Source organism: Hemitrygon akajei, chromosome 23, assembly GCF_048418815.1.
Source record: "Hemitrygon akajei chromosome 23, sHemAka1.3, whole genome shotgun sequence".
Taxonomy (NCBI): Eukaryota; Metazoa; Chordata; class Chondrichthyes; order Myliobatiformes; family Dasyatidae; genus Hemitrygon; species Hemitrygon akajei.
In genome coordinates, this window is record NC_133146.1 from 4,630,402 (window position 1) to 4,649,742 (window position 19,341).

General features: G+C 43.8%; 1 long non-coding RNA gene across 1 annotated transcript; it reads right to left on the reverse strand.

Annotated features, from left to right (window-relative positions):
• Positions 1 to 640: 640 nt before the first annotated feature.
• On the reverse strand, positions 641 to 6,834 carry LOC140715124 (uncharacterized). Its single transcript, XR_012096066.1, has 2 exons — positions 6,088 to 6,834; positions 641 to 1,826 (listed from the first exon to the last, which is right to left on the reverse strand). It is a non-coding gene; the product is annotated as an uncharacterized lncRNA (long non-coding RNA).
• Positions 6,835 to 19,341: the final 12,507 nt, after the last annotated feature.

A 19,341-nucleotide genomic window follows, 5' to 3' on the forward strand; every position in this document is an offset into this window, starting at 1 on the left:
CTTCTTGAAAGCATCCAGAGAATTGGCCTCCACTGCCTACCGAGGCAGTGCATTCCAGACCCCCACAACTCTCTGGGAGAAGAAGTTTCTCCTTAACTCTGTCCTAAATGACCTATGCCTTATTCTCAAACCATGCCCTCTGGTACTGGACTCTCCCAGCATCTGGAACATATTTCCTGCTTCTATCTTGTCCAATCCCTTAATAATCTTACATGTTGCAATCAGATCCCCTCTCAATCTCCTTAATTCCAGCGTGTACAAGCCCAGTCTCTCTAACCTCTCTGTGTAAGACAGTCCTGACATCCCAGGAATTAACCTCGTGAATCTACGCTGCACTTCCTCCACAGCCAGGATGTCCTTCCTTAACCCTGGAGACAAAAACTGTACACAATACTTCAGGTGTGGTCTCACCAGGGCCCTGTACAAATGCAAGAGGATTTCCTTGCTCTTGTACTCAATTCCCTTTGTAATAAAGGCCAACATTTCATTAGCCTTCTTCACTGCCTGCTGCACTTGCTCATTCACCTTCAGTGACTGATGAACAAGGACTCCGAGATCTCTTTGTATTTCTCCCTTACCTAACTCTACACCGTTCAGATAATAATCTGTGTCAGAAATAACTCACACCATGAGTCTCAGCAAACTGCAAAGCGGCAAAGCTTTATTTTTCACGAGTCTGCAGAGTCGGACCCAAAACTGCTCCAGCAGTATTGAGCCCAGAGCATTACATTTCATTTCCTTTTATACAGTTTCAAGTAGGTTATCACGTGTCCCTCAGTTGCTGTATCATTCCTACAATTATTCATAGTCAGCTCCACTCTCCCCCTCCCCACAGCTTGTACATTTCGGGGGTCACATACACATTTTCTCATATCCTCTGTCCTTGGAGTTAGCCATCCGCAGAGCCATGTCTGCCAAGTTTTCAAACACTTATCGGCCTTGGAGTTAGCCACAAGAGTACAGCTTATCTCCATCTGTTCCATCCACCTCCGCTCTCAGCTCCTAGCTCAATGACTCCTTTTTAGTTCTTCATGATTACCACAAGGTACAGATTGTACCTATACAGTTTTGCAAGAATCTTATATCCTTATTTAGCAATGTGTCAGCATATGTTTTGTAAGCTTAGATCTTAGCACAGTCTAACCTTAACCCTTTCACTTCTTACAATTCCACCCTTTTTCTTTTTAGAGTGTGCTAAGGATTTGTCCAGGGATTCCACTCTTCCAGTTCTCTGCCTCGTTGCAACAGCATTTTAGCCGGGTCAGCTGGGTTCCCTGGCTGCATTACCTGTACTACTACTCGCGTTATTAATGCTCTCAAGCAGGGTATATTTTATTCCTCCCTCTTCACATTCCTCTTTTTCTTTTCCATAACATTGGTCATTTACATGTGAATGTGACACAAGGGCCCCGGGTCGTTCTTTTCCTTTCTCCAAAACTCGGTTCCTACACTTGTCACATTTCCCTTCTATTTTTCCCACATACAGAATTAAATATATTACAGTCAATAATGTAACAGTCCACATTGAGTTCATTTTTGTTGCCTTTTCAGTTTCACCACCAACGGTTCTTCACTGGGAACACAGGTCCACTCCGTGTGTCCCTCAGGCTTAACTGGTCCCTTTATTCTGGATGCGTGGGTCCACCCTTTCTCTTTTGTTCGTACGGCCGCCTCGGTGGTTAACAGGACCTGGAAAGGGCCTTCCCACTGTGGTTGTAACTTTTCCGGCTTCCAGGTCCGTACCAGAACCCAATCTCCAGGCACGATCTGATGTAAAGCAAAGTCGAGCGGCGGAGTCTGGGCCAAGAGACCCTTCTTCCGCAGTTCTGCAAAGGAACGAGATAGTGCCAGTAAATAGTTCCTTATAAAAATATCACCCCCTTGTAGCGTGGGGTACCCTTCTACCTTATTCCAATACGGGAGTCCAAACAGCATTTCATAGGGGGAGATTCCTATATCCTTCCTGGGTGCTGTTCGGATTCTTAACAGGGCGATGGGGAGACACTTAGTCCAGGGTAACTTGGTTTCTAGCATTAATTTGGTCAATTGCGCCTTTAAGGTACTGTTCATCCTTTCCACCCGTCCCGAACTCTGGGGATGCCACGGGGTATGGTATTTCCATTGGATACTCAATGCATCACAAATCAACTGGTGCGTCTTGGAGGCAAAGTGTGTCCCTCTGTCCGAGTCTATGGACCCCATGATCCCATATCTGGGGATTATGTTTTCTAGTAGTATTCGGGCTACTGTAGGCGCATCGGCCTTTGTGGTCGGGTATGCTTCCACCCAGTGGGTAAAATGATCCACTATTACTAACAGGTACTTCCATCTCTGCACTGAGGGTAGTTCGGTAAAGTCGATCTGGACTCTATGGAACGGTCTCATGGCCAGTGGCTGGCCACCTCTTGGAGTGGATCTCATCACTTTCTTGTTTATCCGCTGGCACGTCGGACATCCAGTTATCTCTTGCTGGGCCAGTGTGTATATTCCTTTGCATACATAGTCCCTCAGAATTGTGTCGCACATGGCCTGTACTCCCCAGTGGGTTTGATGGTGCAACTGTTGGAGGATGTTGCGGGTTACTTCCTTATTTAGTACCTGTCTCCCATCCGGGACCGTCCATTTACCATCAATGTCTTTTCGGGCTCCTAGTTGGTTCATGCTATCACTCTCTATTTGGGTAAACATAGGTTGTTTAGTAAGTCCTTCCCTCACTGGTATCAAGGTCAGGAGTTGGATCGGGTCTTCAACGGCTGCTCGTTTGGCCTCCCCATCGGCTAGACGGTTCCCTACTGCTTCAGGTGTTGATCCTTTTTGGTGTCCGGGTACATGTACTACCGCAATCTCAGTTGGTAGGGCCAGGGCTTCCAATGTCATACTTATCATTTGCTCGTGTGCCAGTCCCTTTCCTCTGGCCGTTATCAGTCCTCTTTCTTTCCATATCTTCCCAAAGGTATGTACTATCCCATAGGCGTACTTAGAGTCAGTGTATATTGTTCCGATCCTCTTCTCCAATATCCTCAGAGCCCTCTGGAGTGCGTATAATTCGCATGACTGGGCCGACCAGTTTCCCGGTAATCTCCCGGACTCCACTATTCTTTCAGTCTCTCCGTCAATGATGGCATATCCGCTGTGCCGTACTCCATCAATACATCGTGAGGATCCATCTATATACAATTCCTGTCCTTCTCCCAGGGGAACTTCCTGTAAGTCCTCCCGGCTCTTTGTTTGCAAGTCCAGCAATTCAATACAGTCGTGTTCTGACTCCTTTTCTTCTAGTCCTCCATAGAGGAACTGGGCTGGGTTGCAACTGGAATCCTTTGCGAAGTTTAGGTCTTCTCCGGTCATCAGTATAGTTTCGTACTTTAGAATGCGGGAGTCAGTGAGCCACCGATGTGCCTTCTGGGCTAGTAGGGTGCTGACCGAGTGGGGAGAATGCACTGTGATCTTCCCTCCAAAGGTTAGTTTCCGGGCTTCCTCTACCAATACCGCTGTCGCTGCCACTGCTTGGATACAGGTGGGCCATCCACGCGATACCGGGTCTAACATTTTTGACAGGAAAGCCACGGGTTGCCGCTTTCCTCCTCTTAGTTGGGTGAGTACCCCTTGGGCCATTCCTTCGGCATTGTTGACGTACAGCTGGAATGGTTTTTCCAGGGCTGGCAAGACTAACACCGGAGCACGGATCAATTGCCCCTTGATATAGTTGAATTTTTGCTCCTCTTCCTTTGTCCATTTTACTGTTTGCTCATCTTGCCCGAGTTTATCATACAGAAATCTCACCAGGGGAGTATAATTCTCAATCCAGATTCGACAATACCCCACTAACCCCAGGAACTGTCGTATCTCCTTCTTGGTACGAGGTAGCGACATCCCTGTTATTCCAGCTATCCTTTCTGGGGTAATGCTTCGCTGTCCCTTACTGACCCGGTGTCCCAGATACCTTACTTCCTTTTCCACGAATTGTAACTTTTTCTTGGAGACCCGTAGCCCCTTTTTCCCTAGGAAGTTCAGTAATCTGATGGTATCTTCCTGCACCCCTTTCTGTGTTGGCCCGGATAGTAATAAATCATCCACATACTGTAGCAGTTGGTTCTCTGGAGCACATTGGAATTCCGCTAGTACTTGCTCCAAGACCTGCCCGAATAGGTTAGGTGACTCAGTGAATCCTTGCGGCAGGACCGTCCATCTGAGTTGTCTTTTCCGCCCTGTTGTAGGATTTTCCCATTCAAACGCAAACATGTCCCGACTGCTTTCTTCTAGCGGGCAACTCCAGAAAGCATCTTTTAGATCTATTACACTGAACCATTCATGGTCAGGGGAGATTTTACTCATCAGGGTGTACGGGTTGGGTACTACCGGGTATCGGGTCTGGACTACTGCATTTAGACCCCGCAGGTCTTGTACCATCCGATAAGTCCCGTCCGGCTTTCGCACCGGGAGGATGGGGGTATTATATGGCGACATACATTCTTCCAGCAGTCCATCTGCGATCAGCCCTTCAATTACCGGCTGCAGCCCTTTTCTTCCTTCCATCGCAATGGGATACTGCTTCCTCCTTACTGGGCGACCGTCCGGTAGCAAGGTGATCTGTAGAGGGCTGATGTTCAATCCTCCCCTATTTCCCTCTCTATACCACACCTCGGGCTCTATTTTCTGGTCGTCCTCTTCTTACAAACACCTTCTGCGCTTCTCGCAGTAATTCACTCAAGGGTTTTGAATTCCAGTCCTCTATCTTCTCTAGTTTCTTCCGAATGTCTGGCCAGGCTTTTGATACAAATTCTACCCTGATTAGCTGTTGTCCCACCTCTGTCTCCGGGTCTACCCCCGCATATTGTTGCATATTTTTCCGAATTCTATCCAGGAAGTCAGTTGGGGTCTCATCGGGGTTTTGATGACTTCCAAATGCCTTATTGAAATTATGACCCTTGGGGACCGCTTGTCTTATTCCCTTTATCAGGAATTCCCTCATATCCCTCATGTTTCCTCGTCCTTCAGGAGTCTGTTTGTTCCAGTTTGGCTCCGTGAGGGGAAACTTAGGTGCCCCTTCGGTAGTCTTTTCTTTCTCCCACATAACTATAGCCGCTTGTCTTATCATTTGTCTCTCTTGGGTTGAGAATAACGTCCCCATGATGGAATACATTTCATCCCAGGTGTATATATTAGGCCCGAGGAACTGATCCAACTGTTCAGCCAGTCCCATCGGATCTTCCAGGAGGTTCTTCATTTCTTTTTTAAAGGTTCTTACCTCAGTGCTGGTCAGGGGAACATTCACATACCCCGTTCCCCTATCAGGTCCACTCATCGGGACCTCCCTTAAGGGGCATAACTTGGGCTCCTCTTCCTTTTTCACCCGTTGTCGTGTCCGGGAGCGCGTCATAATAAAGGGGGGTCCTGATTGTGGTGGATTCCCTTCCTCCCACTTCTTCCTTTCTTTTTCTAACCACTCATCGTATTCCTCTTTTCGTTTTTCTTCTTCTTCCGCCCATTCTTCCCGTTCTTTTTCCTTTTCAGCCTCCGCCTCCCGTGCCGGATCGTCCGGTTGGAGGGGGGCAGAGGGAGCCGCCTCCGGTTGTTCAGGCCGGGGCACGTAAGGCGGAGGTAAATGATTCAATACTTCCCAAGGAGGTTTCTCCTTGTTCTTTGTTTCCAATTTGTAACTTCTGGCTGAGTCTCCTGGCCCCGAAACCCAGCAAGAGGCGTATTCACTTTCTTCTTCTTTTACATTTGGCTTAGAGTTTACATATATGTTTAAGGCCTGTCTAACCCAATCCTCATCTGACCCAAATGGTGGCCACCATACCGAGGACCCTTTTATTGGCTGTTTGGACCATGATTTGCAATATTCTACCATTCTCTTTTTCTGCTTTCCCTTTGTTCGTCCATATCCCCATCCTGCAAACATTCTACCGAGGGGGCTATCAGGAGGTACCTTCGGGAACAAACCCGAACTCTCCGGCTCCTCTTCCTTTGAGCTTCCCCCTCCCATTATTCCCTTCCCGGCCCGGTTCTTTTTACTCTAGGTGTCGTCACACCTAGTTTACCCGGTCACACCCACCTAGATCTCAGTTAGCTAGTCTCACTTACCCGGTGTGCCGTAGAACCGTCTCCTTTCCTCCCTGCTTTGCCGCCTTGCGCTGTCCGGATCTCACTCGCTCAAGCCGTTTCAGACGACGAGCAAGGAATCAGGGACTGCCGAACTCGGCAGGGTGCACCTTCTCCGATGTCCTTCCTCTCGCCCTCCACGACCGGAGTGGGGATCCCGGACGAGACCCCCAGCTGTCAGAAATAACTCACACCATGAGTCTCAGCAAACTGCAAAGCGGCAAAGCTTTATTTTTCACGAGTCTGCAGAGTCGGACCCAAAACTGCTCCAGCAGTATTGAGCCCAGAGCATTACATTTCATTTCCTTTTATACAGTTTCAAGTAGGTTATCACGTGTCCCTCAGTTGCTGTATCATTCCTACAATTATTCATAGTCAGCTCCACTCTCCCCCTCCCCACAGCTTGTACATTTCGGGGGTCACATACACATTTTCTCATATCCTCTGTCCTTGGAGTTAGCCATCCGCAGAGCCATGTCTGCCAAGTTTTCAAACACTTATCGGCCTTGGAGTTAGCCACAAGAGTACAGCTTATCTCCATCTGTTCCATCCACCTCCGCTCTCAGCTCCTAGCTCAATGACTCCTTTTTAGTTCTTCATGATTACCACAAGGTACAGATTGTACCTATACAGTTTTGCAAGAATCTTATATCCTTATTTAGCAATGTGTCAGCATATGTTTTGTAAGCTTAGATCTTAGCACAGTCTAACCTTAACCCTTTCACTTCTTACAATCTGCCTTCCTGTTCTTACTCCCAAAGTGGATAACCTCACACTTATTCACATTAAACGTCATCTGCCAAGTATCTGCCCACTCACCCAGCCTATCCAAGTCACCCTGAATTCTCCTAACATCCTCATCACATGTCACACTGCCACCCAGCTTAGTATCATCAGTAAACTTGCTGATGTTATTCTCAATGTCTTCATCTCAATCGTTGACGTAAATCGTAAACAGCTGTGGTCCCAATACCGAGCCCTGTGGCACCCCACTAGTCACCACCTGCCATTCCGAGAAACACCCATTCACCGTTACCCTTTGCTTTCTATCTGCCAACCAGTTTTCTATCCATGTCAATGTCTTCCCCTCAATGCCATGAACTTTGATTTTACCCACCAATCTCCTATGTGGGACCTTATCAAATGCCTTCTGAAAATAAGGCATTTTCCTTGGACTTGATTGTGATGCAAAACATTATTCAGGATATAGGGTTGTCAGCATAGAGTTTTCCCCATAACGGTAGTGTCTGGTGTATAAAGTAAGTACTTTCAGGGGAGAGGGAATTTCAGAAAGCATTTTTCACTCAGATAGTTAGACACTAGAAAACACTGCCTCGAGGAGTGGTGGAGGCAAGTACTGTACTCTCACAACAATGGGGAAGTGTCTTTAGAGACACTTGTGTTGCCTGGGCAACAATGATGACAGAACAGAAAGTCCAGAGAACCTACACAAAATGATGGAGGAACTCAGCAGGTCAGGCAGCATCTATGGACAGGAATGAACAGTTGAAGTTTGGAGCTGGGATCTATCATCAGGACTACATATGATGCTTGATATTGGTATTGGTTTAATATCGTCATCTGACCTGAGATACAAAGAAAAAGCCTGTCTTGCATACCAGGTCAAATCATTATCCGGTGAATGGAGGTAGAAAAATGTAAAACGATAACAATTAAGAATAAAGAGTAACAACTACAGAGGAAGTGCAGTGCAAGATCAAAACGAGGTAGATTGTGAGGTCAAGAGTCCACTTATCACTCAAGCAGTAGCAGCATGGAAGGAGTCATGAGCCTGGCGGTACACGCTTTTGGACTTTTGTGTCTCTATTCCCTGAGAGAAGGCAGAAGAGAGAATGTCGAGGATGAAAGTGATCTTTGATTCTGGTCTCTGTTTCGCTGAGGCAATGAGAAGGACAGAAGTATGGCCATGATTCACTGTTTCGGTGCCGAATAACTGTGATTGTTTACATCAATATTTTGCTTCCCTTTTGATGTGGATGATTCTAAGGAATTTTGAAGGTTTACTGTCATAATTTCAATACTGTTCTAAGTATAAGCTATGAAGTATTGCTGTGGGGGAGGGGGTGAGGCTACTGCACAGGATCGAAGTAAGTTGCAGAGAGTTGTGAACTCAGTCAGTTCCATCATGGGCTCTAGGCTCTGTAGTATCCAGGACATCTTCAAGGAGTGATGCCATCATCAAGGACCCCCTCCCCCCCAAATCACTCAGCTCATACCCTCTTCTCATTGCTACCACCTGTTATGATCCCAGCCCCCTCCTTTGTAAGAATCGCAAGAGCCCTAGTGAAGGGGGGATCAATGACCCAAGAGAAGAGAAAGATACGTCCCTTGTTTCGCAGCGAGGCAAAAGCTGGCGACTGTGGTCATTGTCTCGTGGAGACACCTTTGTGAATTGGGAACTGTACTACGTGTATACCCTCAGGGCAATGTGGGTGGAGAGACGGAGAGAGATTGCATCATCCCAACCTGATTGACATCTGAGACCCCGTGAGTTCAGATAAAAGAGGGGTTGTAAAGACCCAGATGCACCAGAAGACACGCTAGAAATCCTGTGACAGCGTTTAAGAGCGACAGCCGGTGGGGGGGTTCGTGTGCGTCTTTTCCTTGCCTGGGATTGGCGACCTCACCATGGAAGAACGGCTTTAGCTACAGGAGAGGCCACAAGTGAACGGCCACCTCCCAATGAGAATCCGACGGATCGAACTCATAAAGGTTGGAAAAACCCGCCGGGTAACTGTTCCATTCTATACCTATCTCTCTCTCTCCAACAAAGTGCACCACCGTGACACCCAAAGACGGCAGCTGGTGGAACTGCAGTGACCTCGAGAGACTTTTATATATACATCGGACAATATATATTACCCCTAGACAACGATAGAGCTTATTTCTTATTGATTATTACTATACCTGCGCTTTAGATTGAGTATTGACGACGTATGTTATCTGAATGTTTGTATTAACCTTATTTTTGTGCCCCTTTATAAATAAAAACTTCTACAAAATAGTGCCATCAGACTTCAACGGACCTCTCTATCTTTGCTGGTAAGTGATCCAGTTACGGGATACGTAACACACCAAAGGGGAGGTACAGGAGCCTGAAGGCACAAACTCAATGATTCAGGAACAGCTGGAGGAGGATCTTAGGAGGTTTAATGGTGCCTAACATTAACTCCTTTGCTCACATCTTTGGAAACAACTCTATTTCCATCTTTAATATCTCTATTTTTCCCTTTCAGGGTTCTTTTGAAGACCCTGACCTGGAGTTACACACTGACTACAGTTCTTTGCGGGAATGGGACCCGCTCTCGGGGTTTCACGGCTGGCTCAGCCTAAGAGCTCAGCTGGCTTTCGGAGGACTGAGATCTCGTGGTTCTGGAGACAGGTGGATCGAAGGTCGGTGTAGTGGCAGGAGAGTTGGAAAATCCACAACTGTCTGCCCAGAGACCCGAGATCTTTTTGGGCACAGAGCTTGTAAAAAGCGATGCAACGGACTTTTAACATTGTAAACCAGTGAGTTGTTATGTCTCTGCTTTCGTTGTGAAATGGAGACATTCTCTTTCTCCCTTGTTAGGGAGAGAGAGCCTATGGTATGTCAAATACCGGGTGAACAAATAGTCTTTGGAGTACTGCAAGTCTGTGTCACACTTTGCTCACGCTTGAGTGTTCGGTGGCAGCAGTCGATGCTTTTTTTTGCCGGTGGGGGGATCATTGCTTGCTGCCACTTACATGCAGGAGGGAGGGGAGCTGGGGGGCACTTTGGGGTTCTAGCATTTAACTGTCATTTATTCTTTGGGGCACTCCTCTGTTTTTGTGGATGGTTGTGAAGAAAAAGCATTTCAGGATGTATATTGTATACATTTCTCTGGAATTAAATGTACCTTTGAAACCTTTGAACATCTTTTTCCCCTTTGCCGTCCATTTTCTGAATGGACAATGAACCCATGGCCACTACCTCACTACTCATTTAATTTAACTGTTATATATACATACACACACACACACACACACACACACACACACATACACACACACACACACACACACACACACACATATACATACACACACACACACACACACACACACACACACACACACACACACACACACACACACACACACACTTAATGTAATTCACAGATTTTTCCTCTATTATTATGTATTGCACTGTACTGCAGCTGCAACAAATTTCATGACGTGTGCCAGCAATATAAAACCTGATTGTGATTATTCTTTAGAGTATTAGAGAAACAGACCTTTCTGTTATTCTAGTGAAGTCAATGTGTTGCATGAAACTAATATTAATTGTACTGTTTTCATAGTTGGGGTTAATTACTTAGCATTCTGCTACCTACTGATTCAATGCTTCACTTTACTTTGTTGCAATATTTTAATTAGACTATGGATTTTGTAGATAGGAATTAGGCAGGCCCTATTGTAATGATTATGAATGACAACAGATTGCAAGCTATATCTGCATTATTATATATAAGTATTACTATATTTTATAATAATAAAGGCTATAAATATTTTATTATAAGCATATTATTATGTATATTTTATTATGAAAGCATCATAACCATACTTGCATTATGTGTGAATAGCCAAGGCCATTCGGTTGTAGGTTACTTAAATGAAATGTTTCCACCTACCACCTACTAGCCTTTCTTTCTATCTTTCCCACTCTTCTCACCTTCCTGCCTCCATCTGCCTACCTTTCACTCCTTGGCTTATGGCTAAAAATGCAGAAGAAAGCAAAATGCAAAAATAGGTTATGCTTGATTTTTAGTAGTTTGAAATATACTTCTGCGCGCACGCACACACACACACACACACACACACACACACACACACACACACACACACACACACACACACACACACACACACACACACACACACACACACACACATATGCACATACTCTCTCTCTCTCTCATTGTAGACACAGAGTTACAAACCACTGAAAATGCCACTGGGATCACAGGTCTGAGAAACACTGTACAACATATAAGGGATGTGAAGGGCACGAAATGCCAACTCTCATCTTTTAAGGAAAACTAATAAGATGTGCCAGAGCAAATATCAGATAATTTATTATCAGATGCACAGAGTACAATGAAATTTCTTGCTCACAGTGTAAACTGTGTATGGTAATAATCAATACAATGGTGAACACAACACAACATAATGGTGCAATATGGCAAAATCACTGTCAATGCTCATGTCATTCATCAAACTAAACTAATTGGGAAATAGAGCTGATGAAGGGATAGTTTTAAATTTGCTTAGGGAGAGTATTTCGCTATTGGAAGAGTTAAGTATCCTGCCATATTATTTGGTGTAGATGAGAACAAAAACCATCGATGCAGAGAGAAAGGATGTTAGATAGATAGATAGATAGATAGATAGATAGATACTTTATTCATCCCCATGGGGAAATTCAACTTTTTTTCCAATGTCCCATACACTTGTTGTAGCAAAACTAATTACATACAATACTTAACTCAGTAAAAAATATGATATGCACCTAAATCACTATCTCAAAAAGCATTAATAATAGCTTTTAAAAAGTTCTTAAGTCCTGGCGGTTGAATTGTAAAGCCTAATGGCATTGGGGAGTATTGACCTCTTCATCCTGTCTGAGGAGCATTGCATCGATAGTAACCTGTCGCTGAAACTGCTTCTCTGTCTCTGGATGGTGCTATGTAGAAGATGTTCAGAGTTTTCCATAATTGACCGTAGCCTACTCAGCGCCCTTCGCTCAGCTACCGATGTTAAACTCTCCAGTACTTTGCCCACGACAGAGCCCGCCTTCCTTACCAGCTTATTAAGACGTGAGGCGTCCCTCTTCTTAATGCTTCCTCCCCAACACGCCACCACAAAGAAGAGGGCGCTCTCCACAACTGACCTATAGAACATCTTCAGCATCTCACTACAGACATTGAATGACGCCAACCTTCTAAGGAAGTACAGTCGACTCTGTGCCTTCCTGCACAAGGCATCTGTGTTGGCAGTTAACCTTTTTCTGTGTTAACCCTTTTCCTGACTGTACAACATTACACAGACTATACAACATTAGCAATGCATTACACGGACAAGGGACACCTCAATCCCTCAATCCTCAACACCACACCTCAATCGTCACATTACTTCACTCCATCAGAAAAATTCTCATTTATCCACCCAGCACCATCCACCAACTTCCCTGGCACCAAAGCTATTTTGTTTGTTTTTCCTTGGTTTTGATGAAGGTTCCCAGATCAGAAAGATGAACTGTTTCTCCTTCCACAGATGCTACCTGACACACTGAGTGTTTCCACTGTTCAGTGTTTTTTTCAGGTTTCCAACTTTTTCAACTTTTCACCTTAACAACTATGGTTAATGCTTAACGGCAGTATGATGTATACGTGGTGCTGTCGACTGTGACGGATATTTAGACTTACATTGATGTCACACAGATAATAAAACATGCCTGTCTTAACCTACGGTGTTGATTGAATAAGGATTAACAGAAACCCTGCCACTTAACAAAGTAACAGGTTACAACATGTACATCACGCTGGAGGAACTCATCAGGTCGGGCAGCATCCGTGGAAACCAGCAGTCAACATTTCGGGTCGAGACCCTTCGTCAGGACTGCAGAGGGAGGGGGCAGGGGCCCTATAAAGAAGGTGAGGGGAAGGTGGAAAGGAGAAGGCTGGTAGGTGCCAGGTGAAAAACCAATCAGAGGAAAGAGGGGTGGGGGAGGGGAAGCAGGGCGGGAATAGGCAGGAAAGGTGAAGAAGGAATGTAAGGGAAAAGCACTATGTGAAGAAGGCAGAATCATGAGAGAGGTGATAGGCAGCTGGAGGAGGAGGCAGAGTGAAACTGGGAAGGGGAAGGGAGAGGGAGGGTATACTGGAAGTTGGAGAATTCACTGTTCATGCCAAGGGGCTGGAGACTACCCAGACGGTATATGAGGTGTTGCTCCTCCAACCTCAGTTCTTCCCGCCCTCCCCCCACCTTCTTTATAGGGCCCCTGCCCCCACCCTCTTCAGTCCTGACAAAGGGTCTCGGCCTGAAACGTTGACTGCTCGTTTCCACGGATTCTGCCTGACCTGCTGAGTTCCTCCAGCGTGTTGTACGTGTTGCTTTGAGCACAGCACCTGCAGTGTACTTTGTGTTAACAGGTTTCAATATTTATATGTTTGGTAAAATTATTTTATATATCCACAGGGATTTATAAACTCTGTAATATTATGATTTTACTTCTGAGATACCTTACTAAAGGCTGCATGAGCAATATGGTCAAACGACCTCATGCTATTCCAATACTGCCTGTGGTAATGAGCTATCATCAATACCTTGAGCTTTTATTAGATTGAAATACTGTTACTCTAGAGTGAGTCTTTGGCTGAATATATTTGCATTTTACAGTTTTAGAATTCAAGTATTATTAAATGGGGAATGTACACTCAGTGCCTACTTTATTAGGCACACCTGCTCATTAATGCAAATATTTAATCCCCCAAACATGGGGCAGCAACTCATTGCATTAAAATATACAGACATGGTCAAGATGGTCAGTTTTTCAGGCCAAACATCGGAATGGGGTGGAGATGAATGACTTCCTGACTAAGTGACTTTGACTGCTGGGTTTTCAGCTTATCAAACCATGATTTTTCTCTCTGCTTTTGCTAAAGAGGTGGCCCAGAGGTGAATGGTAAAAGAAGAGAACAGATCCTGCTCTGTGGAGGAGTCTCTGTTTCCCACATTCGCATCAGAGAAATCAAAACTGAAGCAGAAAGAAGTCATCTTTGATCCCAGAAGAGGCCGTTAAGAAGAAGACCTGGAGGTACCTTTAGTGGAAGCAAATTAGGAAACATGACCTTGCTATGAAATTCATTGAAAGTTTCAGCAGAACCAGTTTGTATACTGCATTAAAAAATTACTTTATTTGGAGTCTCAACTGACCATGAAAAAAATATTATCTTGAATCGTGACCAGCATATACACTTTAGATCTTTCATTGATTCTGCTTTATGACTTCTTAATCAAGACACATTTTACTGAGAACAGATGGAAACCAAATTGATTTTTTTGGGCAACAGGTTTCTTTGGCTGCTTCATTAAGTGAAATCTTTTATTAATCAATTGAACCTCATTGTGTTCTGGGATGGGCATAGGCTTCAAAAGCAGATTTGTGCAGCTGTAATTCAGTTAATATTGTGAGTTGAACACTCTATCGCCACTTATTTCTTTGCTGATGCTTGAAAACAGTTAAGAGAAATTAATAGAAGGATCAAATATTTACCTAATAAAGTACCCACTGCTGCTGTAGCCCATCCACTTCAAGGTTCAACATGCTGTGCTTTCAGAGATGCCCTCCTGCACACCACTGTTGTGTTACTGTCGGTTTCCCAGCAGCTTGAACCAGTCTGGCCGTACTGCTCTGACCCCCCTCACTAACAAGGCATCTTCAACAGAACTGCTACCTACTGGATGTTTTTATTTTCTCACCATTCTCTATAAACTCCAGAGACTCACACACACAAAATGCTGGAGGAACTTAGCAGGTCAGGCAGCTTCTATGGAAATGAATCAAGAGTCAATTTTTCAAGCCAGGACCCTTCTTCAGGACTGCAGAGCCTGTAGTGTGTGAAAATTCCGGGAGATAAGCAGTTTCTGAGATACTCAAACCTCTCCACCCAGGTACTAACCATCAGTCCATGGTCAAAGTCTTAGATTACAATTTTTCCCCATTCTGAAGTTTGGTCTGAATAGCAACTGAATCTTTTGACCATGTCTGCGTGCTTTTATGTACTGAGTTATGTACCCCGTAATGGGTTAAAAGAACCAGCAGGAATGGAACACACCTGGAGTCTGTTTTTGCTATTAATAAAACACTATTTATTAGTATCTATGTAATATAGTAATATAAAACCAGATAAATCAAACGGGTTAGCAGAGTTTATGCATATATAAGTGTGTAAATATAAAACCCAAACTTCTTCAAGCTTAGGTGGTAAAGTCTTACGATGGTATAGGAATGAAGTCAGTTCAGTTCGTGATATTGAGTTGAGTAGATTGAGGAGAGAGAAAGGTGATTTGTTTTCTTTCTTTGGCTGAATGTATCTGGATTTACAATTTCAGATTTTAGTCATAACTATCAAAAATTCTGAACATTTGGATTATCATCCTCATTGCCATAAGTGCATGCGTTAGATCATTTCATAGAGTTTCAAAATTGGCTCAGTTGCCACTTTAGCAGGTACCCCCGTACCTAACAAAGTGGCAACTGAGCATATACCATGGCCTTCTGCTGCTGTAGCACATTTACATCAAGGTTAAATATGTTGTATGTTCAGAGATGCTCTTCTGCACAGCTCTGCTGTAATGTGTGGACATTTGAATTACTGTCGCCTTCCTGTCAGCTTGAACCAGTCTGGCCATTCTCCTCTGACCTCTCTCATTAACAAGGCATGAAAATCACAGATGATTAGTAGCTTATGAGATTCTCAAACCATCCTGTCTAGTCAAAGTCACTTAGATCAAATTTCTTCCCCATTGTGATGTTTGGTCAGAGCAGCAACTGAACCTCTTGACCATGTCAGCATGCTTTTATGCATTGAGTTGCTGCCATTTGATTGGTTGATTATATATCTGTGTTAATGAGCAAGTAAACAGGTATACCGAATAAAGTGGCCACTAAGTGTACATCCATGTAATTCACCCATCCAAAGATCAAAGCTTTTTGATGGAGGCTCTGCCCATCTTTTCCAGTGTGAACAATAATGCTAATAGAGCACTGGTCGTATTGAATAATTCATTCCATTGATTCGAGAACTAAATCTGAGTAATAGTGAGTATCTTGAAGGTAGAATTGAGGGGAACTGTTTACCTTTGTGTCTTATTCACCCCAGACATTTGCTGCTATCTTAATCAGTGTGACCATTAACAAGGACTTGAGAAGATGAAACTGTATTGTGTTCCTGGGAATAAATACAATATAAAACATCTCCTTCAGACACCTTCTGTTGCTTCTGCTTGAGAGTAGAGCTCATCTGTTCAAGGCTCTTTCACCATATTGCGAGCAGAGAGGATTAGTATTGAGACTACAGCCATCTGCAACACTGGCACCTTCTGTGTTTGTAATGGTAGTCATGTCCCAAGGAAAGGAATGGTTGGCGAGATAATTGGTATAATAGTGTTGCATCAGGAGAGTGATTCCGGAGCAGAGGTTTAGGGCTAATTTAGTACTCACACTAATTGATTGTATGCTGAAAATTCAGCATCTCTAATTGTAAACCAGTGCTCAATAACTCCCACAACAAATGGTAATAGATGATACATTGCTGCCTGTGATATGTGTATTTTTGTGAATAGTTCTACAGCCCCTCATGCCTCCTCAGAACCAATGGAGAAGCTCATTTTTTACATGGTCACCTCCCATACTGCTAACAGTCTGGGTAGTTACACAAAAATCCCATTGTAAAAATCTGTAATATTATTTGTGTATGATGCAAACAAGGGGGCAAAATAACTGTCAAAGAATCATAATGCTTTATTAACAAACACATGCTATGTGCCTATGAATGTCAGCTAAATACATATTAGTCAAAATCAAAGTTGAGTTTATTGACATATGCACCGATACATAAAAATGTACTTGCAGCAACATTTCAGGTACATAGCATTAAAAACAAAACATTCCTAAGAAAAAGAAACATAATTTAAACATAAATTATACATGAAAGAACATAATCAGAACAAAAACAAGAACGAATCCGACTGCCATGCAATCTCATCACATTGCTGCTATCCTGAGGCAGAGATTAGGGTTGTGCAGGTTGGTTCAAGAACCAAAGGGTTGAAGGGAATTAGCTGTTCAGGAAATTTGTTCTTAAAACTGCTCAACTACCACAGACTGACTGATATGGAACAGATATCATGTCCCCCAATAAGATGACAGCTACCTTTTGTTTTATGTAAACCAATTAAACACATATCTCTCAAAAGTATTATGCATATAGCATTATTAACAATCAAACTATAGATTTCATCTTGCCACAGATAAGCTCTAAACAATCGTTTCACTGGTTCACTTCCACCATCAGAAGAAGTGGTCTCACTTCCAAACTTGTCTAAACAGTTATGATCAATGGAGACCCTCCTGCCTAGAGAATTGGCCCAGTTATGTGCAGGCAAAAGATATTGCAACAAAAATTGTGCAAGTTTGAAGCATTTGCAACTATTTTTTGCTGAAGTTCCATCTACTGGGAACTTGGACTATGTATTTCCTATTTCCATCAACTGCAAATTCAATGATATCTTCCCATCTATGTCCTGCCCTTACATCAATGTGCAAGGTCACTAACTGTGTGCAAACAGAAATTAGATCAAAAAATAGTGTGTCACAGCTAGCATTGTTAACTCACAGTTCAGCAGGAACTATAGCATAGTGAAAGTAATGAACCACATTAATTTCAACGTGCTATATTATGACATCATTTTATGCATTATAAATCCAGCTCTCCCCATCTCTTCAAAGTACATAGAACATATCATAGGAACAGACTCTTTGTCCCACGATGTCAAACTAATTAAGTTAATGACACCTAATTAAACTAATCCCTTCTGCCTGCATATGGTCCATATCACTACATTCTCTGCATACCAGCTGTCTACTCCATCTATGCCTCATATACTTCAGTCAGCTTCTATTAGGATGCAATGACCAACGGGGCAGCGAATAGCATAGCAGTTAGCGTAATGCTATTACATCACCAGCGATACTGGTCAATGCCACTGCTGTCTGTAAGGATCTGTACATCATCCACATGACTGCATGACTTTCCTCAGGTTTCATTCCACATTACAAAGATGTATGGGTTAGCAGTTAGTTGGTCATAGTGCTGTAATTAGGCAGTGCAGGCTCATTAGGCCATAGAACCATAGAACACTACAGCACAGTACAGGCCCTTCAGCCCTCCATGTTGTGCTGACCCATATAATCCTTTAAAAAAAGTACTAAACCCACACTACCCCATAACCCTCCATTTTTCTTTCATCCATGTGCCTGTCCAAAAGGCTTTTAAATACCCCTAATGTTTTAGCCTCCATCACCATCCCTGGCAAATCATTCCAGGCACTCACAACCCCCTGTGTAGAAAACTTACCACTGATGTCTCCCCTAAACTTCCCTCCCTTAATTTTGTACATATGCCCTCTGGTGTTTTCTGTTGGTGCCCTGGGAAACAGGTACTGACTATCCACCCTATCTATGCCTCTCATAATCTTGTAGACCTCTATCAAGTCTCCTTTCATTCTTCTACGCTACAAAGAGAAAAGTTCCAGCTCTGCTAACCTTGCTTCATATGACTTGTTCTCCAAACCAGGCAGCATCCTGGTAAATCTCCTCTGCACCCTCTCCATAGCTTCCACATCCTTCCTATAATGAGGTGACCAGAATTGAACACAATACTCTAAGTGTGGTCTCACCAGAGATTTGTAGAGTTGCAACATAACCTCTCTACTCTTGAACTCAATCCCCCTGTTAATGAAGCCTAGCATCCCATAGGCCTTCTTATCTACCCTATTAACCTGTGCAGCGACCTTGAGGGATTTATGGATTTGAACCCCAAGGTCCCTTTGTTCATCCACACTCTTAAGTAACTGACCTTTAATCCTGTACTCAGTCTTCTGGTTTGTCCTTCAAAAAGGCATTACCTCACACTTGTCCGGATTGAACTCCATATGCCATTTTTCTGCCCAACTCTGCAGCCTGTCTATATCCTCTTGTAACCTTTGACAACCTACAGCTCCATCCACATCTCCTCCAATCTTTGTGTCATTCGCAAACTTGCTCACCCATCCTTCCACCTCTCCATCCAGGTAATTTATAAAAACCACAAATAGCAGGGGTCCCAGGACAGATCCCTGCGGCACTCCACTAGTCACCGACATCCAGGCAGAATACTTTCCTTCCACAACTACCCTACTTTCTTCCTTTAAGCCAATTTTTTATCCAAACAGCCAAGGTTCCACTTATCCCATGCCTCATGACTTTCTGGATGAGTCTCTCATGAGGGATTTTGTCAAATGCTTTGCTAAAGTCCATGTAGACCACATCCACTGCCCTACCTTCATCAACTTCTTTTGTTACCTCTTCAAAAAACTCAATCAGGCTCATGAGGCACGATCTTCCCTTCACAAAGCCATGTTGCCTATCCA